Genomic DNA, 25,773 nt, shown 5'->3' with positions numbered 1-25,773 from the left:
CACTTTAGCACTTGAACATTCAATGTGAAAAGGTCAGACAGCTCCCTTTTTCACCAAGCTCAGAGCTCTGCACTGTTGGCCTCTGCTCGGTGTTATTCGAAGGCGGCGTGGTGGGGGCTGCTGATGGTGTCTCTATCTCCGTGCCTGTAACACACTCTAGCTTCAAGCTGGCAATGTTGCGGTTGCAGTTTCACCTTATTAACTGCTAGGAACCCTGTTGTCTCAGCTACAGTGACTTTTGTGAAACCATGTTGCCGCGCTGGGGTTAAATGCTGTATTACATGTAATATGCAAGCTACTTAAGAATCGCCTCCATTAAATTTCAATATCCCACCCTGGCACTGTGGTGCGAGGCTAATGGTGCTCTGGAAGCTCCATGCATGGCTGTGCACACAGGAGACACGTGCATTTAACAGACAGATATGAAGTGGTGTAGTGTGTCCACGCTGGCCTACTGCCCACGAAAAAGACAGGAATTCTAAGGGCATGCCCCGTTGCTCTCTTTCTGCCCATCTTTTATCTTCTCCTGTGAAATATATCTCGGTCTTGCTGTTTGAATTCACTTTTTTGTGAATCATCATGAATCACTCTTCTCTCTCATTTTCTTTTGAGGTGATATCTCTCAGTCAGCATCAGACCAGCCTTCCCGATGCAACCTTTCTCAGCCATTTACCATTTTTATCTCTCCTGTCTTTCCCCCCCATCTCCTTACACTGCACTTCTCTTCATAATTTGCTTTGTCGGCCACATATCTCCATTCTACAAAGCTCTATTTTTCTTCATTGTCCTTGTTTACTGACATTTATCTCTTCTCAGTCATTTCTCCACCATTTAATCCATTACAACATTACAAGGGACCCAAAAAACATGGCCTGGTTTGAATCAGTCAGTGTTATTTTTCATTAACGAACTGGCCTGTCTCCATTCTTAATCTCCACCATAATGGCTTCCATCTATTCGTTGCACCTTACACTCATTATAATGTTCTAATTAGGTTTAATCTTATCCCACACTCCATTTTCATAGCAATCATCCATCCATTCTCCACCTCCTGCAGCAGTACTATTGTCAACTTCAGGGACTTATCTTGGTTAATCTCCACTGCTCTTCTCGCCTCTTTTTACTCCTCACTCCATCTCCCACATCCACCTGTCATGCATCTTCAAGTCTCTTAATGATAATGTCGCTTTTTTTCTATCAATTGCTCACTTGTCTTTTCCTCTTTCTGGCTATACTGATTTGTACATTTACCAAAGCAATAAAACGGTTCCGCCTGCACACATCAGCATCTACGGAACATATGGCAACAAATTAGACAGTGGAAAAGCTGTGATCAGTAAAACTAATTATGTCAACACTGGAAAGAGTTGCCATGTTAAATGAATTAGAACTGAGGAAGGAAATCCTACTTAAATATATGACACCCACAGATATTAATAAAACAGTTTCAACCAGGAGACAAAGAGTGAAAGACTGAAAAAGTCAAAGAAGCAAAGAACTAAATTAAAAATTTTAAAAGGACAAACCAAAGTACAATGTGACAGTGTTTAGCAGCTAATTAAAAATATTTGTAATTATTGTCCATGCGGTGTGGATCTATTGTGAAGCAGTGGTGTGTGACAGGCTGAGGGAATTCTAAAGGTCAAACACGCACACACGCACACCACATGCAATGTACTGTTTGCCAACATGGAGACATTTAGCTTCTGCAACACATGTACCAAAAGGCAGAAATACATTAAAAACAGACACATAGATGAAAATTGAAGTTTAAACCTCAGAGTGTGCTGCTGTTATGTCTAAATGGCACCATATTAAGTCGAGGGTGACTCACTGTTGCAGCTGACTGCCTATTTGGCTCTCCACGTTGCCAACAGTCAGTAACCAGTCCACACCAGAAAGACTGGACGGACAGGCAACAAATGTTTTCTGAGGTGTGGAAGTCAGCAGAGGGGATGACTCATGAAATGTTGAGACACTGTTCACAACCGGGAGTTTGACTTTACCATGACCTGGTTATCTGGCCTGCTGTGTGTGCGCTCCCAGGAGCAGGACATCACACACTTTGTTTGATACTTATGATCTGAGAACTTTACAGTTGCTACATGTGGAACTGCTATGCAGAGTAAATCCCTGTGTGCCTGAAGGATTTGAGAGGAAACAGGGTAGAGTAGTACATCCACTTTCTTTGAATTTCAGGGGAAAAAACTCTTTTTTGCTTTCTTGTTGCATCTCAGATGAGAAGACTGATACCACTTTTATGTGTGTATGGTAACAGCTTGAACCAGGAGTCAATTAGTAGAAATCACTGTCCCCAGTGAACACTAAATAGTTCACTGGCCACAAATATGCATTTACTTTATGTCAGTGCCTTCCAAGTAGTCAGTGTATGTTTTGAGCTCTTTAAAGAGGCTGGTGATTTTGCACCAAACTAAGACTACAGACTTCATTTTCTCCCAACACATGAGACAAAAGTTGACCTTTTTGACATTCTGTGTGTCAGAAAAGAAGAAAATACACCAACAAAAACTAAAATGGGTCCAGAAATTGCACAGCAACAGGTGTTTAATGTCCTTTTCAGTGTGGATGTTTCACAAAAAAATTAAAAAAAATAAAATAAAAAAAACACCACTGAAAAAACGATAAGGCCAGTACATGGGATTATGTTTCATTTCCAAAGGTCACATCCAAAATCTCATTCAAGCCTGTGAGTCGGTGCTGCTTAAAAAAACATGACTGATATCCCACAATAACACCACCACTCTGGAGTTGTTATAGATTTTGCTGGAGTCTCAAATCCCCAATCCCTGCTGAGAGCAATACACGTCCCCCCAGCACCTCCAGGAGTACTTTGATTTAATGTCTTTCGGTCTGGTGCAGCAGGAGAGTATCTCAACCAATTTTCAACCACAGGACATAAGCTCAGTGATAGAAAGCATCCACGAATCAACACTGAATCCCTGCAGCTTTGAGGGCAGAGTGAACCGAGAACAAATCCGCTGAAAGAAAAACGAAACAAAATTCAAAACCTATGGTGCAACTTGGGTCAAACTTGGATTGTGTAATTGGACTTTTAGGGTAATAAACCACTGTGATGGACTGGTGACCTGTCCAGGGTGTACCCCGGTCTTTCACCCAAAGAGAGCTGGGATAGGCTCCAGCAGATCCCTGGGACCCTGGTTAGGAATAAGTGGGTATAAATGATGGATGGATAATAAGTCATAGAGAAGCCCAAACTACTGACAACAGGGAAAACTAATCTGGAGCAACTGGCAACTACAGTCCACAGAGAACAAATCATTTTTTTGATTGTTTCTTGGCAAAATGAGATCATACATATTCAAAATCTGCTGTGTTTCCTGTTATAAGAAGACACTGCATTTTACATCAAAAAAAGTCAGAAAAGGCATCATGGGACAGAACGTGAGAAAGGATTGGGAGGACATACAAGTGAGCTGCCAATTTTCTTTTGTTCCCTGGAGATCATAAAGAGAGTTTGACATTATGTGGGCCAGGTGCACTGTCCAGCAGCCTCACAATCATCATGACACTCCGGTAAGGAAATCTGTAAGTCCGAAATCTGTAAGACTGTAAGAGCTTGGATTTCACACACTGAGCTTAGACAAATGTCCATAGCTAACAGTAAAATAACAATACACTGAAGCTGCTATTCTTATTTGCCACCCAGCCTTGTCATTTAGCTTCATCAGAAGGTTTTTGCTTAGTGCAGCTTTGGGTGTTGCAGCCTGACTCATGTCTGTGAATACAAAAAGAACAGTGCAACTCTAAATAATTAGCACTGTCCACATCTCACACCCCTCACAGTTTTGTGCTTTTGCTGGTAGGAGAGTTTGTTTTATATAACCCCCTCAGGTTGAGAACTGCTCATACCCACAAAACTGCAGGAACACACACGCACCATAAATGAATCATGCTTCACGGTGAACGCTCCAATAACGTTTGAGTTCCCATCTTCTCTCGCTCAAAGGCATCTCGAGCTTTTCTCACCTGCTTTGCCGTACACAGACGCAAACTTCTCCACTTATGCAACCTACATTAGCGAGCCATATAACCTAGTGCTGTGGATGCCCCTGGAGCACACGCACTGACACACACACGAACACAAGCAGCATGTTGCACTGCTCTGTTAACAATGTAACTCTGCCCTTTAGGGGCTTACACACCTGCTCCAGCTTCAAGCAGACACACACTCATTCTGTTTCAGCCCCACATCCACCAGCTCTTACTCCTACACACACACACACACACACACACACTCATACAATCAGAATCCAGCAAAACAATAAGTGTGCATCATCAGTACGTCACATCCAATAATACTTTATACAGCAGTGAAAATAAATGACAGTATAGTGTAGGAGAATGGACCCATAATCTCCCAGTATCTGTGTGTGTGTGTGAGTAGAAAGCAGATTCAATACTGTTGCCATGGTGATTAATCAGATACAAAAGTCGAACGTTATCATTACGGGTATGAGAGGAGTGTGTGACAGAGAGAGAAAACAGGAGTGAGAGAGGGGCAAGAGAAATGAGAACTCACTGGTGAAATGAGTTTAGTCCAAGCCTCCTGGCTGCTTGTCTATCTTTGGATCAATACCGTTTCCTCGCTTCTAACCAGGACACCGTTTAACAGGGCAGTTAAAGAAGGTCAACACACACACACACACCACATATGTACAGAACGTCTTCAGAGTAAATCTGAGGGAAAACAACTTTGCGCCTGCCTGTCGTCTCTCTTGTAAATTATGAATTAAACTGCTCCTTTTGACCGACAACTCCAAGCAACACAGCTCTGAGAGCAAAGAGAGGTTCCCCAGGGGACGGTGGTAGGAGCGAGGGTAGACGAGCATGTGTGGGTCTGGGACTGGAAGATTGCCAGTTTAAATCCCTTGACTGGCTTGGCAAGAAAGTGAATAAAAAAACATCCTCTACTAGTCCAAGATTTAGAGTTTGGTGCCTTTGAGCAAGGAATCAAACATGTAAAGCTCAAAGGACTGCAGCTGTATTTGTCATCTCTCTTGTGTGAGGAACATAGCATCGACTAAAAACAGGTAAAGACCTACACTGAACAGCAGCCTGGTGATTTTCCACATCATCATGAAACAGTTCAGAATGACTTCCTGTCTCTCTGGTATTCATCACAAAAAAATGTAAAGCTGACAAAGTGCTCACTTTAAGGGATTTAGTTAAACAAGTTTCAAGTTCCTACTTTATTTTCACACCAGACTGAGATAAACTTTAAGTAACGGCCCCGTAGGTGGTAAATCTGAAACCTTAAAGCTGCACTACTTCAATTATTTTAATGTGAGCAATGGCTCAAATCACTATGTGTGTAATGTGATGCTAACCATAGAGAATTACTGTTCTCTGTGGAGCACTTCCTTAAACTCAATGTTTGAGTTTATGGCCTGCAACTGTAATGTTTTGGTTTACCCAAACACACCCTCATCGTGTGTCATGTGCAGCCACAGCAGCCAGCTAGTTTTGGCAAAGAAGCACTTTAGACCTGCTGTGCATTACCTAACCAGCATACAGCAATCAAAGAGGTGCTTTTCCACTGGAGTTCATGGAGACCAAAACACAGCTCTATATTTCCCTTCAGAACTTTATAAGGCATATTCAGAGTAAATCTCTCCTCTGGCCCATAACTTTAATGTTCAATGTTAATGACTTCATTTCCAGCTGCAGAAAACAGCTGTTTTTGCAAGTTTTACAAGGCACTTATATATAAAAATGTATAATATATAGTAGTATATAAATGTATACCTAATTTATAATTATTGAGGATGAACATTTAAAATATGCAAATTTTATAGGGATATAAGAGATCCCCGATTAATCTGTCCTGTAAATTACATAAGCATGTCATAAATTTCTGAGTTCCAGAGGTGTATGTTTGTGTGAGTTCAAAGTTCAACTAGGCAGTTCTTGCTGCTGCAAGCAAGTCAAATTCAACTTACAGATCCAGAGGGCAATGCAACCTAACTGAGGCAAGCATGAAAGAGCTTTTGAAGCGTTCGACCCTCACCCAGCAGATCTGAGAATAACAAGCGTTCATTACACAGTCCATCACACACTCAGCTGCACACACACTTTCAAGTTCCATCCATCACACAGTCACACTGAGCCACACGGAGGTTTGTGCTAATGTTCCTACTCTCATACATTTCTGATGTATAGGACATGCATGTTAGCTGTGTGTACTAACGTGTGTAATGTGAGTGGGTGGGTTTAGAAGTGTAGGCGTGCACGTGAATATTCAGAGATAGCACACCATTTATTCAGTCTTTGAAGCCAGTAATTGGCAACAGGCTCATTGTGAGGGTGCGGAGATGCACGCGTGTGTGTATATGTGTGTGTTTAGTGGTGCTTGATATCTACTTTGATCTGTCTAAAAGCATGTTTGAAGATGCAACTGAGATCCAAGCAAGCAACAGATTGTCGTGCTGGTAGTGGCAGAACAGGAGGGAAGCGCTGAAGATGGAGAGGAGGATGTTAGGAGACGGGAAAGAAAAGATAAAAACAGGACACAGGGAAAAATAACAGTAATTAAATGGACAGCAAAGGAAAAGAGAATAAAAGCAAGAAAAAAAAACGGAGTCGTGGCAGAATGATACAGAGGAGGAAATGAGAAAAGTGTCAGTGGGTGCTTTAGGCTGCATAGGTCAGAGAGGTTTGGTGGAGGATCAGCAGAGAGATGAATGGTGAAGTGTGTATGAATGTTTCATTCCACTTCTAGATTAGGCCTACATTAGAGAATGAAATGAATGAATATGGCCTTGGGACTAGAGGTTAATTACTAATAAAGACATGATCAGGGATCAGAGAGAAAAAAGAAGTGGGTGGACTCCAGTAGTGGAAAAGGACTCTCTGATGTGTGTATTAATAAGCATCCCAGAGCGGTATTAACTGGCAAAACTGTATTAGCCAAAATTTAAAGTTAAATTCAATTGAGGATATAGACCAACTTGCACATGGTTATACTGAAAGGTGGACAGAGTAGTGCATATACATACAGTGGTGTGAAAAAGTGTTGGCCCCCTTCCTGATTTCTTTGTATGTTTGTCACACTTTAATATTTCAGATCATCAAACCAATGAAAATATTAGTCAAAGATAACACAAGTAAACACATCATGCAGTTTTTAAATGAAGGTTTTTATTATTAAGGGAAAACAAAATCCAAAACTACATGGCCCTGGGTGAAAAAGTTAAGATCCCTGGCCCTGTTAAGATCGTCAAAAGCTAGACATCATGCTGAGATCCAAAGAAATTCAAAAACCAACGAGAAAGAAAGTAATTTAGCTCTATCAGTCTGGAAAAGGTTATAAAGCCATTTCTAAAGCTTTGGGACTGCAGAGAACCACAGTGAGAGCCATTATCTACTGTCCAACTCATCCAAGAGGTCACAAAAGACCCCACAACAACATCCAAAGAACTGCAGGCCTCACTTGCCTCAGTTAAGGTCCCTGTTCATGACTCCACCATAAGAAAGAGACTGAGCAAAAATGGTCTGCATGGCAGAGTTCCAAGACGAAAACCACTGCTGAGCAAGAAGAACATTAAGGCTCGTCTCAGTTTTTCCAGAAAACATCTTGATGATCCCTAAGACTTTTGAGAAAATACTCTGTGGACTGACGAGATTTTGTCTCCACAGAGAATCATGAATTCTGCTGTCTACCAAAAAATCCTGAAGGAGAATGTCCGGCCATCTGTTCATGACCTTAAGCTGAAGCGAACTTGGGTTCTGCAGCAGGACAGTGATCCAAAACACAGCAGCAAGTCCACCTCTGAATGGCTGAAGAAAAACAAAATTAAGACTTTGGAGTGGCCTAGTCAAAGTCCTGACCTGAATCCAATTGAGATGCTGTGGCATGACCTTAAAAAGGTGGTTCATGCTCGAAAACCCTCCAATGTGGCTGAATTACAACAATTCTGCAAAGACGAGTGGCCAAAATTCCTCCACATTCCTGTAACAGACTCATTGCAAGTTATTGCAAACGCTTGATTGCAGTTGTTGCTCTAAGGGTGGACCAACCAGTTATTAGGTTTAGGGGCCAACACTTTTTCACACAGGGCCATGTAGTTTTGGATTTTGTTTTCCCCTAATAATAAAAACCTTCATTTAAAAACTGCATGATGTGTTTACTTGTGTTGTCTTTGACTAATATTTAAATTTGTTTGATCTGAAATATTAAAGTGTGACAAATATGCAACAAAATAAGAAATCAGGAAGGGGGCCAACACTTTTTCACACCACTGTATATACACTCAGTTCCCAGTTCAGCTTGTGTTACACTCATTTGTGTTTCTATTATTTATATTTTCTACACTTTACAATGTAGATTAACTGCAGGAACTGCACATGGTGCCAGGCTTCATTAGATCATTATCACTCATTATCCAGGATATGATGGCATGACAGCTTTTTCTGATTGGCTTGTGGGTGCAGAGTAATTTTATGTAATGAAATACATGTATATAAAGGTGTTTGATCACCATTTCAAATGAGTGCAGTGTTAATTTGATTATTATTTGTCACGTCAATGTGTCTTGTATCTGTCTTGCTCTTCACACTCACCAGCATTAACATATTCAATGTATGTCCAGGTGTTTCATGGCTACAAACAAATGAACATGTTATATGAAAAACAGCCTCCAACCAGCTGTGGTCTGTACGGTGCGAGAGTGTAAAGTGGCCCTGGCAGTTTGATCAGTCTCACTGATGTGATATATGCAATCTCATAATGAAATTACAAATCTGGTGTTACGCAACACACAATCAGCATAATTGACTTTCTATGGGTAGGGGGTCATGGATATGTTTGGTTCACAAACACACATACTCACACTCTTGCTCTCCCCAAGCACAAGTCATATTGCAGATGTTCATATCCAGTATCTGCCAGCCTCTGTTTGTTTGTTTTCATCTGTGTGTGTGTATATATGTGATGTTGAGAGGTACTGGCAGCCGGGTGCTCAAATTTTTGTCCCTTGCTAATGTCACACAGGGAGAGGATAACACAGCCAGGGGGAGCTTGCAAACTAAAGTGCGCACACACACACACACACACACACACACACACACACACACACACACACACACACACACACACACACACACACACACACACACACACACACACACACACACACACACACTTCTATCTTTGTGAGGACACAATGCCTTCCCTAGACCCTAACCCGAAACTTAACCATCACAACTAAATGCCTAACTCCAACCCAAACATAACTCTAACCCTAAAACCAAGTCTTATCCCTCAAATAGGAGTCTGAACAAAATGTCCTCACTACAAGAGAATTATGCTCAAAAAATGATGCACTTACTGTGCATAAAAAATGAGTACAAAGATTAGGAGTAGACATATGAACTTAGCATTGACTTCTGGATGTTCTATAATGTTGGACACCAATTGTCTGTTGTTTTTTTTTTTTAGCTGCCATGACTTTGTGACATGTTCATGCAGGTTGTTGATTTAAGTGTTTTGTTTTGTTTTTTTTTTACTGCTGCAGGGCCTTGATGACACACACACACACACACACAGACACACACACACATCCAAGCCATCCTGAGAAAATCTCAGTCTTTTGAGTCTTTTGCCCTGCAACCACCCTAGATGCCTTTACACCTCCACCCAAAGCTCCTCTCTATTTTTATGTCACGGCGATTTACGGCAGCTGAGGCGTTAGCTTCAAGTGACTTGCAGTTGTACAAACCATAAAAGAACTCAAGATTTGAGGGGACCAGCTATCCCTTTATGAATAAAGCTTCATGAACAGCGGATTTAGTCAAGCTGACTTGTTTATGAATAAGTACGTCTGCAGCATGTTGTAAAATTTAAAAGGGACAACAGCAGTGAGGAAAAGGAAGGCTTTTACAGAAAGGGGCATATGGACAAAATGCTACTGTACAAAAAGTACTTTTACAAGTCCTGAATTCAACATCCTACCTATATCCAAGTAAGAGTACAGAAATATTGTAAATTAAATTGATTTTAAGAAATAAAAATACTGCAAAGTACCTCAAACCTATACTTTGGTACATCACTTGAGCAGATGTACTTGCTTATGTTGATTGGATTAACTTTTCTTTTGATACCTGTTCTCATACCTCCCCCCTTTTACCTCTAAACCTTATGTTCATCACTCTTCTTGCAGCCCCACTGCCTGGTCACTATTGTCCACCAGCTAAGAAATAAGCTCACAGTACAAGTCCTTTGGCTCCACATTCAGCCATATTCATAAACACCTGGCACTCGCCTGCTCCCGTTCGCTTCCATTTCTTTAATTTGAAAAATAAATACCCCTGCTGAGATGAGAAATGACTTTTTCAAATGAATGCCAAAAAGAGGTGTGTCACACTGTGTGTGTGTGCAGGCCTATGAGCGATGCCAAGAAGCAGAACAGTTTGATAACAGAGCAGATGGATAACACAAGTGTGTTACATTTGTTTGTGTTCAGGAAATGGGAGCGACAGAGCTGCGGTAAAACTAATGAAGTTCGATGGAAACGAGTCTTTCATTAGCTCAGTGCTTTATACACACACACACACACACTCTGCCCTTTATTTTTTTTTTCCACAGGAGAAACACAAAGAGGCCGTGAAAACGCTGCATGTCTGAAATGTATTTTCAAAAGAGGCTATTATTTTCAGGGAGCAAAAGAAAAGATAAAAACAACTTTATTTTCAGATTCATGCTGACACCCATGCCCTTTTGAAATCGGTCACACTGTGGTCTGAGTAGCTGGGAGAGGACACACTCACTCCTCCAAACACAAACCATGGAAGCTTGAACAGAGAAACTGTACTTATGTGTGTTTGCACAGAGGTGGGATGTGAATGTTTAAAAAGGGATGTGTGTGCGACAACACACGAAGGCAGGGTAGGATTATGGGTATTTAGGAGTGCCTGTCATCCACTCCTGCTTCATTTTATTTTTTAATGTTTTCCCTTCTGTCGCTCTTATGATCCTCATTCCTTGTTTAATCCAGTCAGAAAATCGGTCGACAGTCCTTCCCCTAAAGACGCGCACACACACGCACACACACACACAAGAACACAAAGCACCCAGTCCAATGAAGCTGACACTTGCAAGATTTCACCGTCACACATGCATGCACTCGTGAACACACCATCACACATGCATCGCATGCTGAAACGCCTCGCAGCCATGCATGCAATGCTGCTGGACAGCTTATGAATGTGTGCATGTGTGGACTCTTATCAGATTACATAAACCAGGTTTGGGTTTATGCTGCTGTGACAGATTAAACATAAATAAATTGAAGGGGCGGCTGGGAAAGACAGACTAAAATGGCCAAGAGAGAGAAAACTGAACCAGAACAGATAATTAGGATATATAATGTATAATAAAATGAAGTGTTACAGGGCACAGCAGGGCAAGCTCTCTAATGGATGAAGGGGCTGTTGTTGAGCCGGGCAGGAAGAGACAGTAATAAGGACATATGGCAGTGATAGTGGAAACTGGGCGGAGAGAAAACAGAGGTGAGGCAGAGGGATAAATGTAGTAAACAACCGAGGAGAGGAGCGACAGACAGGGGATGGAGGAGGGCAGGAGGTGAGGAGGCTGGGCAGAGTAATGTAGTGAGCTGGGGGAAACGAGGGAGAGGGGGAGAGAGAGAGGGAGGAGAGGCAGTGAGAGAAAAAGAAGAGGATCTGGGGATGGATAGGCTAGAACAAGAGGGAAAATGATAGAGGAAGACAGGAGTGAACCTGACAAGTGAAACGACGAGGAAGGAGGTAATCCAAAGAAAGAAGTTGGAGCAGGAGCGACTGTAGGAGCAAGGAAATGAAAGAGAGCAAAAGAAGGGGAAGAGGAGAAAGAGGAACAGAAAAAAACTATTATTCTCACACTACAATATCAAAGGTTATTAAGGCTGAAGGTTTTTCAATATTACCTTCCAGGAATATACCACTCTTTCATCAGGGAAACTAGGATTTCTCACTAGATTTGAAATTTGCCTATACAGTTGCAAAGTCAATATTTCTTAAGTTCCTCATGGTGATGATCCAGCAGTTTTATCACCAATCTGCAGTTCCCCTAAGCTCTGCAGAGCACCTTACCATATTCCAGTTCATTGCTTTGGTTTTAAGGCCCGTAGCCTTAATGCTTTAATTCACTCTCACCGCTCTGAGCTGTTTTCTGAGAAATACCTCTGACTGGATGCTACTGCTCAGCTCCACAGATGTAGACAGAAAACAGCGACTCACTGAAGACTGACGTGGAGTATTTAACAGCCTTAGAAACTGGCGGACACAAAAACAGCAGTGAAGCAAGAGAAACACAAATGACTGCTGATGTTGCTCTCTACGTGCCGGATGTGCAAACTGTTGATCTTAAATTTCAATTTTACTCTAATTTTATGACACCCCTGGATTCATACCTGACACATATTGTGGCTTGTAGTGATGGTTTGGGGCACTAGAGCGTTGCTGATGGGTGTTTAGTTGTGATGTCAGGACTGAGTCATCACCTGTTGAATGCAACTCTGCATTCTCATTTGGGGATAGAGACCTATGTGTCTGACTAAACTATGCCTGAATATTTGTATTTACATATTTTTGCACTCTATTAAAATCATACTTATCCTAAAATATATTTTGCCTTACAGAAAGACTCCAGGCTGCTATTTTGGCATGAAAACTAATTGGAAGAAACTGCAGGAGCTGAAATGTTTATTGAGAGACAGACAAGAGCTGAACTTGGAGAGGAAAGAGGGTGAAAGAGACAGGAGAGATGCAGAAAATTAAAGAGTGAAAGCAGAACAAAGGGTGGAGACGGAAGGAGAAAGAAAATAACAAGGAAAAGAAGGGAGGGAAAGAGGCAGAGGGAGTCAAACACACAGAGAGAAGAAAGCCACCAGGAAATAAATCTGCGCTTGAGAAACAAGTGCTTCATCTGCTCGACAACCAACAGCCACTCCAAAGAGAGAGAGAGAGAGAGAGAGAGAGAGAGAGAGGCAGGCTTGGGCTCTCTGCGGTTTTGCTCATTGCTTTAGATCCCCCTTTAAAAGAACACATGAAGCCTATTCAAGCCTGTCCATTCAGAAATGTTTCAAAAGGTTAATGCATTCTTCATCTGTGCCCACTTTCACAGGTGACTGGCCAAGTCATGTGACTGTCCATCTTTGCTGTCCTTCCTATTCACAAACTCACAGTCGACTGTGCTGCATCCTGGCCTCAGAGGCCAACTAAGGAAAGGAAAGAAGGATGCTGGGCTGTTTTTCTTTCTGCATCTTCCTCTGGCTTTCAGAATTCATAACCACTCTAGTCACTTGCCTCCACTTAGCACAGTGTCATACTGCCAAGCGCTGAGCCATCTCTGGAGCGTAATTTAAGGCAATAACAACATTAGTGACAACAATAATGTCATCTCCAGGACAGTCCTCCATGAAAATCGTGGTACAGACAACTACAGACACAGTCACAGACAGTTTTACTATCTCACACACACTGTCGCCAGATGAACTGTGTGTCATATTCTGAGGTAACTCATAAAACAAATGGCTCCACCTCACTGTTTTCTATTCTTAGCAGGAGCAGGGTGAGCCTCTCTGCATATCAATGCCCCGCTCATCGTTAAACTAGTTAGATGACAGGGATCAGCATCAAGTGTGTTTGTGTCTTTTCATAAATGTCAGTCTGTGTTAGCGTTTGTGTGAGACTTTCTGTGTACACACTTTTTTGGACCTTTGTGGGTATCTGTGTTTGTGTGCTGGGTGCTGATTGTAACTACACGTCGACCCTAGAACTCAAGGACACAGAAATAACTGTGTGTGCTGTAGCAGTCATTTGAGAATCGCAGTTAATCTTTCAAGACGAATGAGAAAACCTGATCGAGGGGCCTGGCAATCCAGTCCACTATGACTACTGATCCTGCACAGGAATCATTAGCCAGCATCAGTTCGTGACTGGACACCTGATAGGAAAGCCTGGAGCTATTCCATGTTAGTTATAGTATCATATAAACTATAATCCTCAATTAGAAGTTAATGAATTGGGTTTAGTTATTTGATTACTGTTTAAATACACATATTTGATCCAATAAGGCATTGGGACGAGTATTTCTGACAGTGTTCCTCATTATAAATCAGAAGTATAAGATATAAATCCAGCACACTCAGGGGTTTGCTATACTAACCTTAGCCAACTTTAGATGCATATCCACATAGACAACTGACACTAGTGATTCACTTACTTACACAGGCTCATAGGTCACATCAGTCAGCTTAAACAAGGTTTTACTGTAATGACACCCACTGAACTCACTATGAGAAGTAAAACTGACCTCTATTCATTTTCTGTATTACAAGAAAGATTTGCATTGTGGGTAGGCAAGCAATGCAGGGTGCACCACTATTGGCATTAAAGAGAGGAAAACTTTAACACTGCCTGAAAGTTCTGCAGCGGTTTTCTTTATATATAAAAAAAAAAAAAAAACTAAAAGGAAAAGGAGGTGATAGTGGGTCAGAAAGTTTAGTCTATCTGCTGTGGATAAATGTGCAGGAGCAGATTATTACTTTAGTTTCTGAGGGCACATCTTTGTGTATTCCAGGAAACACAACGCTGCTTAGCACAAAAGCACCTAGATAGTTGTGTGAAAGTGGTTGGTTGCTTATTTAATACTCACTACCTTGTTTGCTACCCACATCAACAAGGTGATGCTGCTTCACTTGCAGTGGGTTTTCACCATTACGCTGTTATGTAAACCTGGAATTAATGTGAATATTGTAGCTGTTTACCAGTCCTCTTAAACCCCTTGCACCTGCCGTGCATCTTGATGTACTGAGGTACCGGTCGCTGGAGAACCTGGTAGCTCTCCCCACACTGTGATGGATTGTTCTGTGTTTTATTGATGAGTGTTGGGGGCCCTGCAAACAAAGTTATCCACATTTGCCAAGTATGTGTTGAGAGAAGTATAATACACCATGACATAAAACTAACTCAGTAATGTCAGGTGTAAAAATCACTGCAATAAAAATATTAAGCTGTATTTCTCCTTTAACTCTCCTAAACATATAAATATGTATTCAGGACCTTTATGATCGTCACAATCCAAGGTAGTATTAGTAACAAGCGGTCTTTATTGCTGTATTTTATAAAAGACATAACTTCACTCTGTTAAATATGTTTAAATATATTTCAGAAGACACTTGGGGTCTACACCTGGCACGTGATAAAGGTAGTTTAAAGAATGAATTCGCCTCCTCTCGGTGGTAAACTACCACTGAGAGCAGTAATTCTGCAAGATCCCAATTCTGTGTGTCTGATTGAGGTCCCAGTTTAGTCAATATGAGGACTAAGCAAACTGCTGCATTCAGTGCTACAAGCTATTAAAGAAGTCATCATAAGCCACTTCCCCCTCTGAAAGTGAGGTATGCCAGTGACGGTCCAACAGAAACTGCTGCCAAGCTTGGAAATCACACTATTTGGCAATACAGGCATCGAATGAATCCCTGAAGTGACACTTAGGGAGCAATTGGAAACTGAGCTGAATGAATGATGTGAGTGACCCATCCAACCTTGTCAACCCTATAAGGTAAATCAGGGTGATATTAGGTTGCCACTACTCATCTTTAATGGTTTTATGGTCTCAGAGGGTGTTTAACTCAGAATATACCTGGCACCTATATTGTTCTATCCCTCTGTATAAGTGATTATTGATTTTATTTTTTTTAAGCAAAGTATAGAGTTTCCTTTGATACTTAATGAAGGAGCATCACTTCGATCTAAACTTGATTTAGGCCTTACTCACATTGTTTTAAACACATTTTAGTTTGGTTATGCTGTATTTTCTAATCGTGTGGCTGGATTTAACCAAAGCCTGTAATGGCACTGACAGTTTTGGGTTTGATAGACTACAGTTTGATAGTGAAAAGCACTGACATTTGGCCACTCACTCATAGCAGATTCTCCTTTAGTCTGGTAGGGGTGCCAGAACAGGCAGTGTGTTGAGACAGACACTGCGTGAAATAAAACAGAATAGACAATGACTTTGTGTCACAGCCAGAGAGGAGATCAACAAAATGATTTATCACTGTCCTCGCATTCTATTGGTATAGTGACTTAATTAATCAACCTGTAGGCAGAAGGTCACAGCTTTAAGACTCCAGAGGGGGCTCATAGTTACGTTGCAATAAGATTAAAATGCCTGATCAAATCATCCTGATCAAATGGCAATCTAAAGTGATGAAGAAGATGGACTGGGACCTTTTTAAAAAATTGAAATCAAGCTACCTTCCCAGCAGAAGAGATACTAAATTTAAATGTTGCCGGTGAGTCAGTTAGAAAGCTGGGGATGAGGGCTGAGAGTTTAATGAGCCCTATGGGGAAAATGCTTGGGAAAACAGGCTGCATTTTCTGCTGCACACATTAGGCACATGGAGCCCCAGTGTGATGGGGACTACTACTAAGTGAATAAGAAAGCAACTGTGACATAAATAAGAGCACTAATAAGCTATGTAAAACACAAAGTAATCTTTTATGCAAGCATTTATGAATTATGAAAACAACCCATTAATAGGAAATTTCAAAAATGTGTTATTTCATGGTGGCATTTTTTTGTTCCTTTTTTTATTACATGCCAATATTTTTCTCTACTTTTCTACTTTCTGATGATTCACAACATTATCTTGCTTCGTTCCTCACCATTCACAACATGAGGCATCTATCTCCAGGACTAACACCCCCTAATGACACCACTAAAAGCATATAACACACACACACACACACACACACACACACAAACACAAACACAAACACACAAACACACGTAACACACACAGGAGAGAAGAGGATTATGACCACAGGGATTTTCCTGTCCCTCCCTGCCATCGGACAATCACGCTATGCAGACAGCAGTAGAATCCCCAGGATCAGTGAGTGGTAACAACGCAAGTCGCCAGAGACTGTGGCCAAAGATACTTGTAACCAGATTAACATGGACAAGAATAGAGGCCAAGATGTGGGTTACCACCTTCTCCAGCAGGGACGTGTGTGTGTTGTTTAAACCATTAACGGATTAGTTGAGGATGCAGTCAAGGGAAAGGAAGGGAAGACACAGACATGGATATTTTTGGCACCAGCCAAAATACACAGACTTTGCAGGTACGGAGGCAACATTATGTGCGCGCACACACACACACACACACACACACACACACACACACACACACACACACACACACACACACACACACGAACCATGAATGTACAGCCTGACCAAAATCAATGTCAATATTAACATTTCTAGGATTAGATGCATCTCAAAATAATGAATAAATACACGTGTTTTAACTTGCAAACAGTGGATTTCTTTGGACCTGCAGTCATTTCCAGTCAAAGCACAACTAAATCAACATGGATGTCAGGGAACCACAAAACATACTGTTAGTGTCCGAGTTGGTTGAGGGCAAAAATATACTGTGCACAAAATGAGTGGGTTGTCATTCCTTTCTCTGAAGCTAGAGTCTTTTTGCAAACAGAATCAACAAAGATTCATGTTGTCTCAAAAGATTTTTTCAGTGTTATGGCTTTTAAAACAACATCACTTTCCAACAACCTAACTCTAGAAAGTGCCGTTTTATTACCCTTTAAATGATTTAAATCCTTCAGTGCTGCAGCCAGGAAATACTGAATTGAATTTCTGACCCTTTGCATGACTGTAGGTGTTAACTCAAGCACCAGACAGGGCCCACACTGGCTCCTACTGTCAGTAAATACCCACAAACAGTAGCAACCAGCCTGACTTGGTCAAAGCTGCTTGTTACAAAGACTTGGTGTGAGATATGAAAACTCAGTTATGGCCTACATTTTCTTAGACAGCTTGGATTCTTGAATTATTGAGAGGGGCGACATATCTTTAGGTTAATTATTAATTGTTGTAGAAAAAGTCCTCATCGTCATCATCATGCTGCCATTAGCTCTGCTATCATAAACTGCCATCATCATCATCGTCATGCCAGTAGCTCAGCTACAATCAGAAAACGCCAAACTTTCACCATGTCATCAATATCAAGCACGCCCTTATCTTCATTGTTCTTAGGGCCTCTACTAGAATCATCTTCATCACCAGAACTATTACCACCACCATCATCATCATCATCATCATCATGGTGGCATTAATAAAACTACCTCCATCATCTAAATATTCTTCCTCCTCTTCATCACCACCATGACCAGTTATTGAAAAACACTGAACATTTAGACCTACTCAACAACAACTACCGTGCATTTTAATTCATCAACAACATTATTCCTCTGTCATTTCCTGCAGAACTTCACCATCCGCGCACGGTTTTACTCCTCCCGCGCACCATGACCCTGGTGCGCAGTCCCTCTATGCCCGGGTGTGTTCTCAGTCCCTAACCCTAATCTCATCCTCCCTCGTCGGCCACCGACTTCAAAGCCTGCGCGTTTTCCACTCTCCCCTATCCCCCTGCTGGAGGAACAGTCTCGGTCTGTTCAGACGGCGCCGGTCAAGACCCACGGTTTACGCACGTACTCTATTTCCCAGCAGGGCAGCCTGTGCGCTGGATAAATGCTTAATTGGAGCGGTCGCCTACTGAAGGCGTCTCCCGGACAGGACGAGGCTCTGCGATTCCGCACACACCTGACAGCCACCTCCAACCATGGGTGTTTGTCCGGTAGATCCCGCTGCTATCTCTCTGTGAGGTACACGATCAGTTTCTGTTTCTCCCTCCACCTGAACTCGCCCTGGCACGTTTGGTGCTCCTTTTCTGCGCACCGATCTGTGCACAATACCCCACCCGCGGCAATTAACCGAACTGCCAAAGTGATTATTATTGCCCCTCAGGCTTTACCTTTCAGCATACTTCTTACCACACACCGTCTCCTGCCTCGCACACGGCTCAAATATGACCAGTAAGAGCAACTAAACAAATATAATCAATCCACAGCCTATAAATTCATAGTGATAATATTAGGTAATACACACGTTGCTGTTGTCTCCCACAGGTTAGGTAGCCTACTCTGGATGGAGCCCAGGTCTGGATCCGTTCATTCATTCATTCATCGCTGTGTGTGTTCATCCTTCCCTCCGTTTCTCTCTCATTCAGCTGATAATAAACGCATCTACTCCTCTGAAGCGGCGGAGGCTTTGGAGCAGGCGCACTTCACCCGGTGGCTGATGCGCCCTCCCGAGAGAGAGAGAGAGAGAGAGAGAGAGAGAGAGAGAGAGAGAGAGAGAGAGAGAGAGAGAGAGAGAGAGAGAGAGAGAGAGAGAGAGAGAGTGAAAAAGAAAAAAGATGTGGCTGAGGGAGATTGAGCTGATGTGAGAGCAGGAGTGGATGGATGAGCACAGAGCTAGACAGTGGCTATTACTGTGTGTTTGTGCCTGTGTGTGTGCGTTTTTTTGGGGGGTGAATGTGAAGCATGTAGGCAGTGGTATCACCCCTGCACTGATAAGCACAGATCAGTGGAGGAAGAAGAGGAGAGGAGGAACTGAAGTAGCAGGAAAATAGCTGAGCTGATGATGAAAAATGGACTGAGGGGGAAAGTTTGTGGCTTTAGATAACTTTAAATTACTCATTTTGTCCAATGGTGAGTTCAAAACACAAATATGTTACTTTTAAAATGATATAAAACAGAGTAAAGCAGAAGATTCCCACATTTGAGAAGCTGGAACCAACCTTGTCTGGGATTTCTGATTTTAAAACACAATCAAAATGACCACCAACTTATAAGTTAAGGCACCAATCATCAACCTCAACTTCCTTGTTTGTGTCTGGCCAAGGAATTTTTGTTCCTCATCTTTCAGCCCTTTCATTTCCACACCACAGCTGCATAGTAAAGGCATGAAAACGTAGGAAAAAAATATTTATTAAAAAGATGCAGATCCAGTCATTCAACTAATCAATTCAGCTCTTTACAGTTGATATTATTTGAATGTTATTGTGAAAAATTGCACGAAAACCAGTTGTTAGAGTCTACACAAAGCTTCAAATCCTTGACCAGGAAAAGATGAGAATGAAGCAGTGAAAATATAAAATACTGGCATAGACACAAATGGTACATATTAGTTTAGTTATTACAGTGTTTCACCTGATATTCTGTCTGAGGGCAAATTTATTTGCAGATCTATTAAGTGCTGTTCCGCCTTGTCTCACCTCTGTACAGAGGACGAGGCAAAGACGAACAGGCTCAGATGAGGGGGTGAGATGAATTAAGGAGGGGAATGAAAGAGCAGGGGGAGATGGGTAAGGACAGAGACAAGGGAGAAGAAAGAAGAAAGGGAGAAGGAAGAGCTGGGTGCTGCTGCGAGGATGGGAAAAGGAGCGGGAGAGGCGCTAAGGTCGGTGTAAGTAATGAGACAGAGGAAAGGAGTCTTTTTACATTTTCCGTCTTCGCGTGAAGCACGGCCCTTACACCGAAAGTTAATTCATACCCTGAGAGGACATGTCTCTCACACACATACACACATTAAAATTTAACAACTGACGCCCAGTTCTTGTGTACGCTGAGAGAACACAGCTTCACACTAAAATCCACATCCAAATCTATTCCAGCTAAATGCCCAACTGTGAATTCATAACAGGACAAACACACACACACACACATATACACAACAGTGCAAAACATGCTTGAAAGAATGACACACACAAGCACGTGCTCAAACATACGGACGCCCACACACAGATTTCTCTTCTAACTGCTGATGACAGTCTATAAATGAACAGCAGCACATGGTATATTCACGCACTTTACTACTGAATACCATGGTGGGTTGTGTTTCAAATAAGGAAATATTCATTTTTGTTATATAAAGAATAAGATTGGCAAGACTCAAAATACACACTTCAGCACCCATTCATGGTATCATAACCCACTCCTGTTATATACAGTAGTTTTTGGAGCTGTATAACACAACAGTAATAAACAAGACCAGGTTTTGCCTTTGGATGTTAGTAGAAACAATGACCTCATGAAAATCAATATGAGCAGATTTATTCCTTAACATGCAGATATTGTTGAACAGGACACCAGACCCTCTGTTTCATTTCAATTGAATACACTTCTCTACAAACTACCATGTCAAATTCAATTAGTGATTTTTTTTTCCCCCTTGCCTTCCCAGAATGCCTTTTCACTGACCAGAGGGAATGGCAATAGGCTTGTTCATTTCAATTCCAATGCAGTTTTGTCAACATATAGGGTTCAGTGCACCTCTCCATGCTCTATGGCAGATAAAAAAAAAAAAAAAATATATATATATATATATATATATATATATATATATATATATATATATTACTACTGAAATTATTAGAATCTCTGCATCACAAAGATCATGTTACAAAATACTTATTTAAAACAAGATTTCTGTAACTCTGCCACATGATGTTCCTTACTCCTCTGTCTCTTGTTTTTTCCCCTTCACTCAGCACAGCATCAAAGAATTACACAGCTCGTGCCTATTAACCCTCAGAGTTTGTGTGTCTGCCTGCTTCACTGCTATATTGCCAAACTATCCGCTATATCTTCAGAGAAAGCTACATTTCTGCCGTTTCTATGGCAATGGCAGGATAAGTGGAGCGGACTATATCTGAAAACGATGACCATACCCCTGTGCATATAGACGTCTTTGAAAGCCGAACCCAATTCTTCTGTGAAGAAAATGGCTGTTTTTAATGAAACGGTATTTATTCTTTAACTTGAGACTTGGTTACACCTCTGTTTAATGTAAAAGGAATAAGCCTTATTTTTCACTATGGTTTCAAAAAAAAAAAAAAAAACAAACAAACATGTAAAATAGTCTGATTCCACAAAAACCCCACATACTCTATAGGAGCCCACACACTCCATTTCAAGAAGCACAAACTTTGTAGGGATCATTTTTCATCCTAATATTTCTACAACATTACCCTCTTTGTTACTCCAGGCTAGCAAACTAGCTGTAATTTGAAATGCACTGAATGTGAACAATGTAACCCCCCCTTTTGCCCTTTAAGCTCTGCTACAGCTGATGCTCACAGCCCAGCTTTGCATTTCAGCAGTGAGTAAAAACAGCCTTTTGTACGATCACAGCCTAATGGTGGAGTGCGCTACACATACTCAATAGCCCTTGACCCCAGGTTCAGGTTATTTTTGTGTGAAAAATTAATTTTTTTTTTCCCCCTCTAAATTTACATAAATATGCTTGTGTGTTATCGATTGCTCAGTTGCTTATTTGTGAGATATAACTTACATATTAAATATTAATATTAAAAAGTCTAAGAAAATGTAGTGAAGCCTGAAGTGTGGAATAATGTACTGTCAAAGCCACAGGGGTAAAAATAAAATGATGAAAGTAGGAAAGTAAAGCTTTCCATTGGTGCTCTGACCACGCTGACACCAAGGTTTTCAAGCTTTACTACACTGATGATATTAAAAACATTGTATACCTAACAGAGCACCACCCCAACACACAGCAATTAAAAACACAATTCTTATTCACTGTTCATTAGTTTGCTTTTAGCCAAATATTATAAATTAAAGTGAGTGATAGGAGAGGGTGGCCATTTATTTTTGATGCTTGTTTATTTTCTCTAGTGCATTTATTTCAGCAATGGTCGGGCTACTTGGTAACACAAAGTTTGCTAACACAAAGTTAGCAAGCTTTCATATTTCAAGAGCTCCAGCAAAAATAAATACATAAATAAATAAAACAGAAAAACCTAAGGAGCCTTATGACTGGTCTGCAGTTTCCCAAGGCCAATTTTCCATCCTTACCTTACCTAAATCAAAATCTATGATGATCTCTTTGATGTTGAGCAATCTTGTACTAATTCAAAAACCGGACACCTTATTTCTGATTCATCTGATACCCCAACCATTGCAATGGCATCAGCAAATTTAAATATAATACACTCATTAGTGCATGACAAATAAAGGAACAGCCACTGGTCTGCAATCCTTAAAAATAATACATTTTTATTATTTAGGCACAAGTAGTGCAGAACTTTGGTTGATAGGAGTTGAAATATGTGCTTACTGGAGCTAACACAACATAAACGGGATGTGGACATCTTCACAATAAGCAATGTCATATGTCACCCAGGGAAGAACAAGTATCAGTAAAAATGTCCAAAACAGTGCAATGCAAGAGCCATTTAACCCAACACAAAAACAGCTCGACAGGAGATATCAACCTTTTCATCTAACTATTTCAAGAAAGTAGATGTTATGTTACAGCATACACCCGTTTCATTATATTAGGATGCTGTTGAATAAAGGCTAATGAAGTTTAAATTCCCTAAATCCCATTTCAGAATCCTCTCATGTACTTGGAAATGTGGCTCAAATATTGGACATGATTACACAGTCGTCCACTAATCAAGCCATTCTGCTTTATCTCCAGCCTTATAAACCATTGTTGGCCCCTGATTATTCATGAGCTGCCTTAGACTCAGTGTGTCAGGCCATCAAAGCAATTGGAAGTCACGCTGAGTATGGTTCATAAGGGAGCTGTGAAACAGAACCAAATGATGATGAGGAGGATTGCAAGTAAATGAGCCTTGATCATTTGAAGACGAAACGATCAGTGTCATAGCCGCACTACACTGTTTCTACCTGAGCCCTGCTGGAATATACAGGCCAATACAGTATTGCCCTGCTTGTACATTCACCCACACACTCAGCATCTGTCATGTGGTTCTGAATATACTGTATCTTCCAAGGTTGTGTCCATTCACTGACATGAACACAAACACACACACTTTGAGCAGGTACGTACATTCAATCCAAATGGTCCTCGAACATTACACATATGAACCCACACAGACACACATCACCACACACAAAAAATTCAGATGAGATGCAAACTGGCTCCGGTGTAATTCATGAAAATAAAAATGCATTCTCTAGGCCAGATGAGGTCTGCAATACCAAAGGTGATATCAGGAACCAAATGTCAGCTCCAAAATGGGAAATGTTTTCATGTAATCACCAACTAATTATGACAAATCTTCACCACTGCCACGAAGGAAATATTTATTCCTTGACCATGTCTGGTCTTCTTCTGTACTACAAACTACAGTTTGTTGCGTAATCTTAGCCAAAAACCAAAAATAGAGAAGTTTCTACGAGTGAACAAGTCATAGCAGTAAGTTCCACTTTACAGTTCGCAGTGTAGCTATCAAAACATTCTACAGTTTTGCAATATGCATGTACTTTTTCGCAACACATATCAAAAAATGAACTCAGATTTAACCCAGTCAGCGTGTATTTACATTACACTTCTGCAGAACACACTCAACTTCTAACTTTGAATGTACACACACCACAACCTAAATACAGTAGCTGCTACCTCTATCCACACCAACAGATGAAACATACACAAATATTAAATCAAACATGCACACGTGTGTATGGCTTCACACATATAGATAAGCATGTGCCTGTGCTCCCATGAATACACACATTCATGCCACATGATATAACCTGGGGTGTTGCAAGGAAAGTGGTTCCAAAGTGCAATTCATCACTTCTGTCTCTTCTGTTTCTTCTCCCCTTAAGCAATACTGACTTTTCACCATGATTCATATCTCACACACACACACACACACACACACAGAGGTCCTGCATTTGTATGTACACATCTGATGGTAACATTCATATTTAGTGCTTTAGAGATAGCTAGATAGATAGATAGATAGATAGATAGATAGAGCCACAAGGATATAGCTGAATGACATAATACAATTACTGTCCTTGTAATGATGGCCATCTATCACAGTCTTTTATTATTTGTATGCATTGTTATGCTAATGTAACTATTACTTATCCTATTTCTGTTCTGCTGACTGGTACTTGCTAGAGCCTGTAGTCAGTACAAGTTCTCATTAACATTCAGGAGTTGTTTAATGTAATTGTGCTGCTCCCCTATTTTACGGCACTTTTCTAACTTTGCTGAAAGTGCAATCAGAATGAAGAGAAAGTTGTACACGGTGTGAAAATGGAACCACTAATGAATTACACCATCTTGTCTGAAATCCATATTCACTCCAAAACGATTTTCCAAAATCTTGTTGGTTATGTTCTTGTTCCCGGCTAAGCTCTTAAGATTTTGTGACCACCTGACTGAGTCCGACAAGCAGCTTGTTTCTATCAAGCAACATCAATTAAACAGGAGCATTGACGGCATCAGCAAAGCTCTACATGAACTAGTTCAGTTAGCAACTCAGATACACAAGGGGAGCAGATCTTGAGAAAAAGGGAGATAGAGAGAAAGAGTATAGAGGGTAAAGGGAAGAGAGGATGACAGATTGAGGAGGAGGAGAGTAGAAAGAGAGAGGCACAGATGGACAGAAAGTAAAGGAGGCGCAGAGGGTAGAGAAATGGAAAAAGAGAGACGGTGAAAGAATAAATGGAAACTGTTGAGATTTTACGATTAGGTGAAATGAGAAAGATGAGGGAGGGGATTAAGGCAAAGAGGACAACGAATCCACTAATGCAGATGCCATGTACTTTCATTTGAGCTTGTTTTGTATTGTTCTGTGTTTCTCCATCCAATTTCCTGTCTCCTGTCACTGTCAAAACAAAACAAATAAAATCTTTAAGGAGGATGGATTACCCACTCTTGGAGAAAGATGGAAGAGAGAGCAGAAACAAGGAGCAGCCACTGAAAATGGCACCTGACCTAATAACTGTTATACAAAATGTCAATGACCGTGATAAGCAGGTTGTAATTTAAATGGCTTGTACTTTGCTGAA

The 25,773-nt window shown here is 41.1% G+C and overlaps 1 protein-coding gene across 4 annotated transcripts in view; it reads right to left on the bottom strand.

The window, feature by feature from the left end:
* The window catches only part of slc8a4b (solute carrier family 8 member 4b), an 88,797-nt gene that overhangs the window by 56,950 nt on the left and 6,074 nt on the right, over positions 1-25,773 (bottom strand). For 3 of the 4 annotated variants that reach the window (XR_003296204.1, XM_026315886.1, XM_026315906.1), the window contains exon 1: positions 19,019-19,166. The exons of the other annotated variant lie outside the window; for it this stretch is intronic. The gene's annotated coding sequence lies outside the window, so the exon portion shown is untranslated. Of the gene's footprint in view, positions 1-19,018; positions 19,167-25,773 lie in introns of those variants that run through there. 4 annotated transcript variants of the gene reach the window in all.

The sequence above is a fragment of the Mastacembelus armatus genome, chromosome 18 (genome assembly GCF_900324485.2).
Source record: "Mastacembelus armatus chromosome 18, fMasArm1.2, whole genome shotgun sequence".
Classification (NCBI taxonomy): domain Eukaryota; kingdom Metazoa; phylum Chordata; class Actinopteri; order Synbranchiformes; family Mastacembelidae; genus Mastacembelus; species Mastacembelus armatus.
This window is presented reverse-complemented; position numbering and strand designations above follow the sequence as displayed.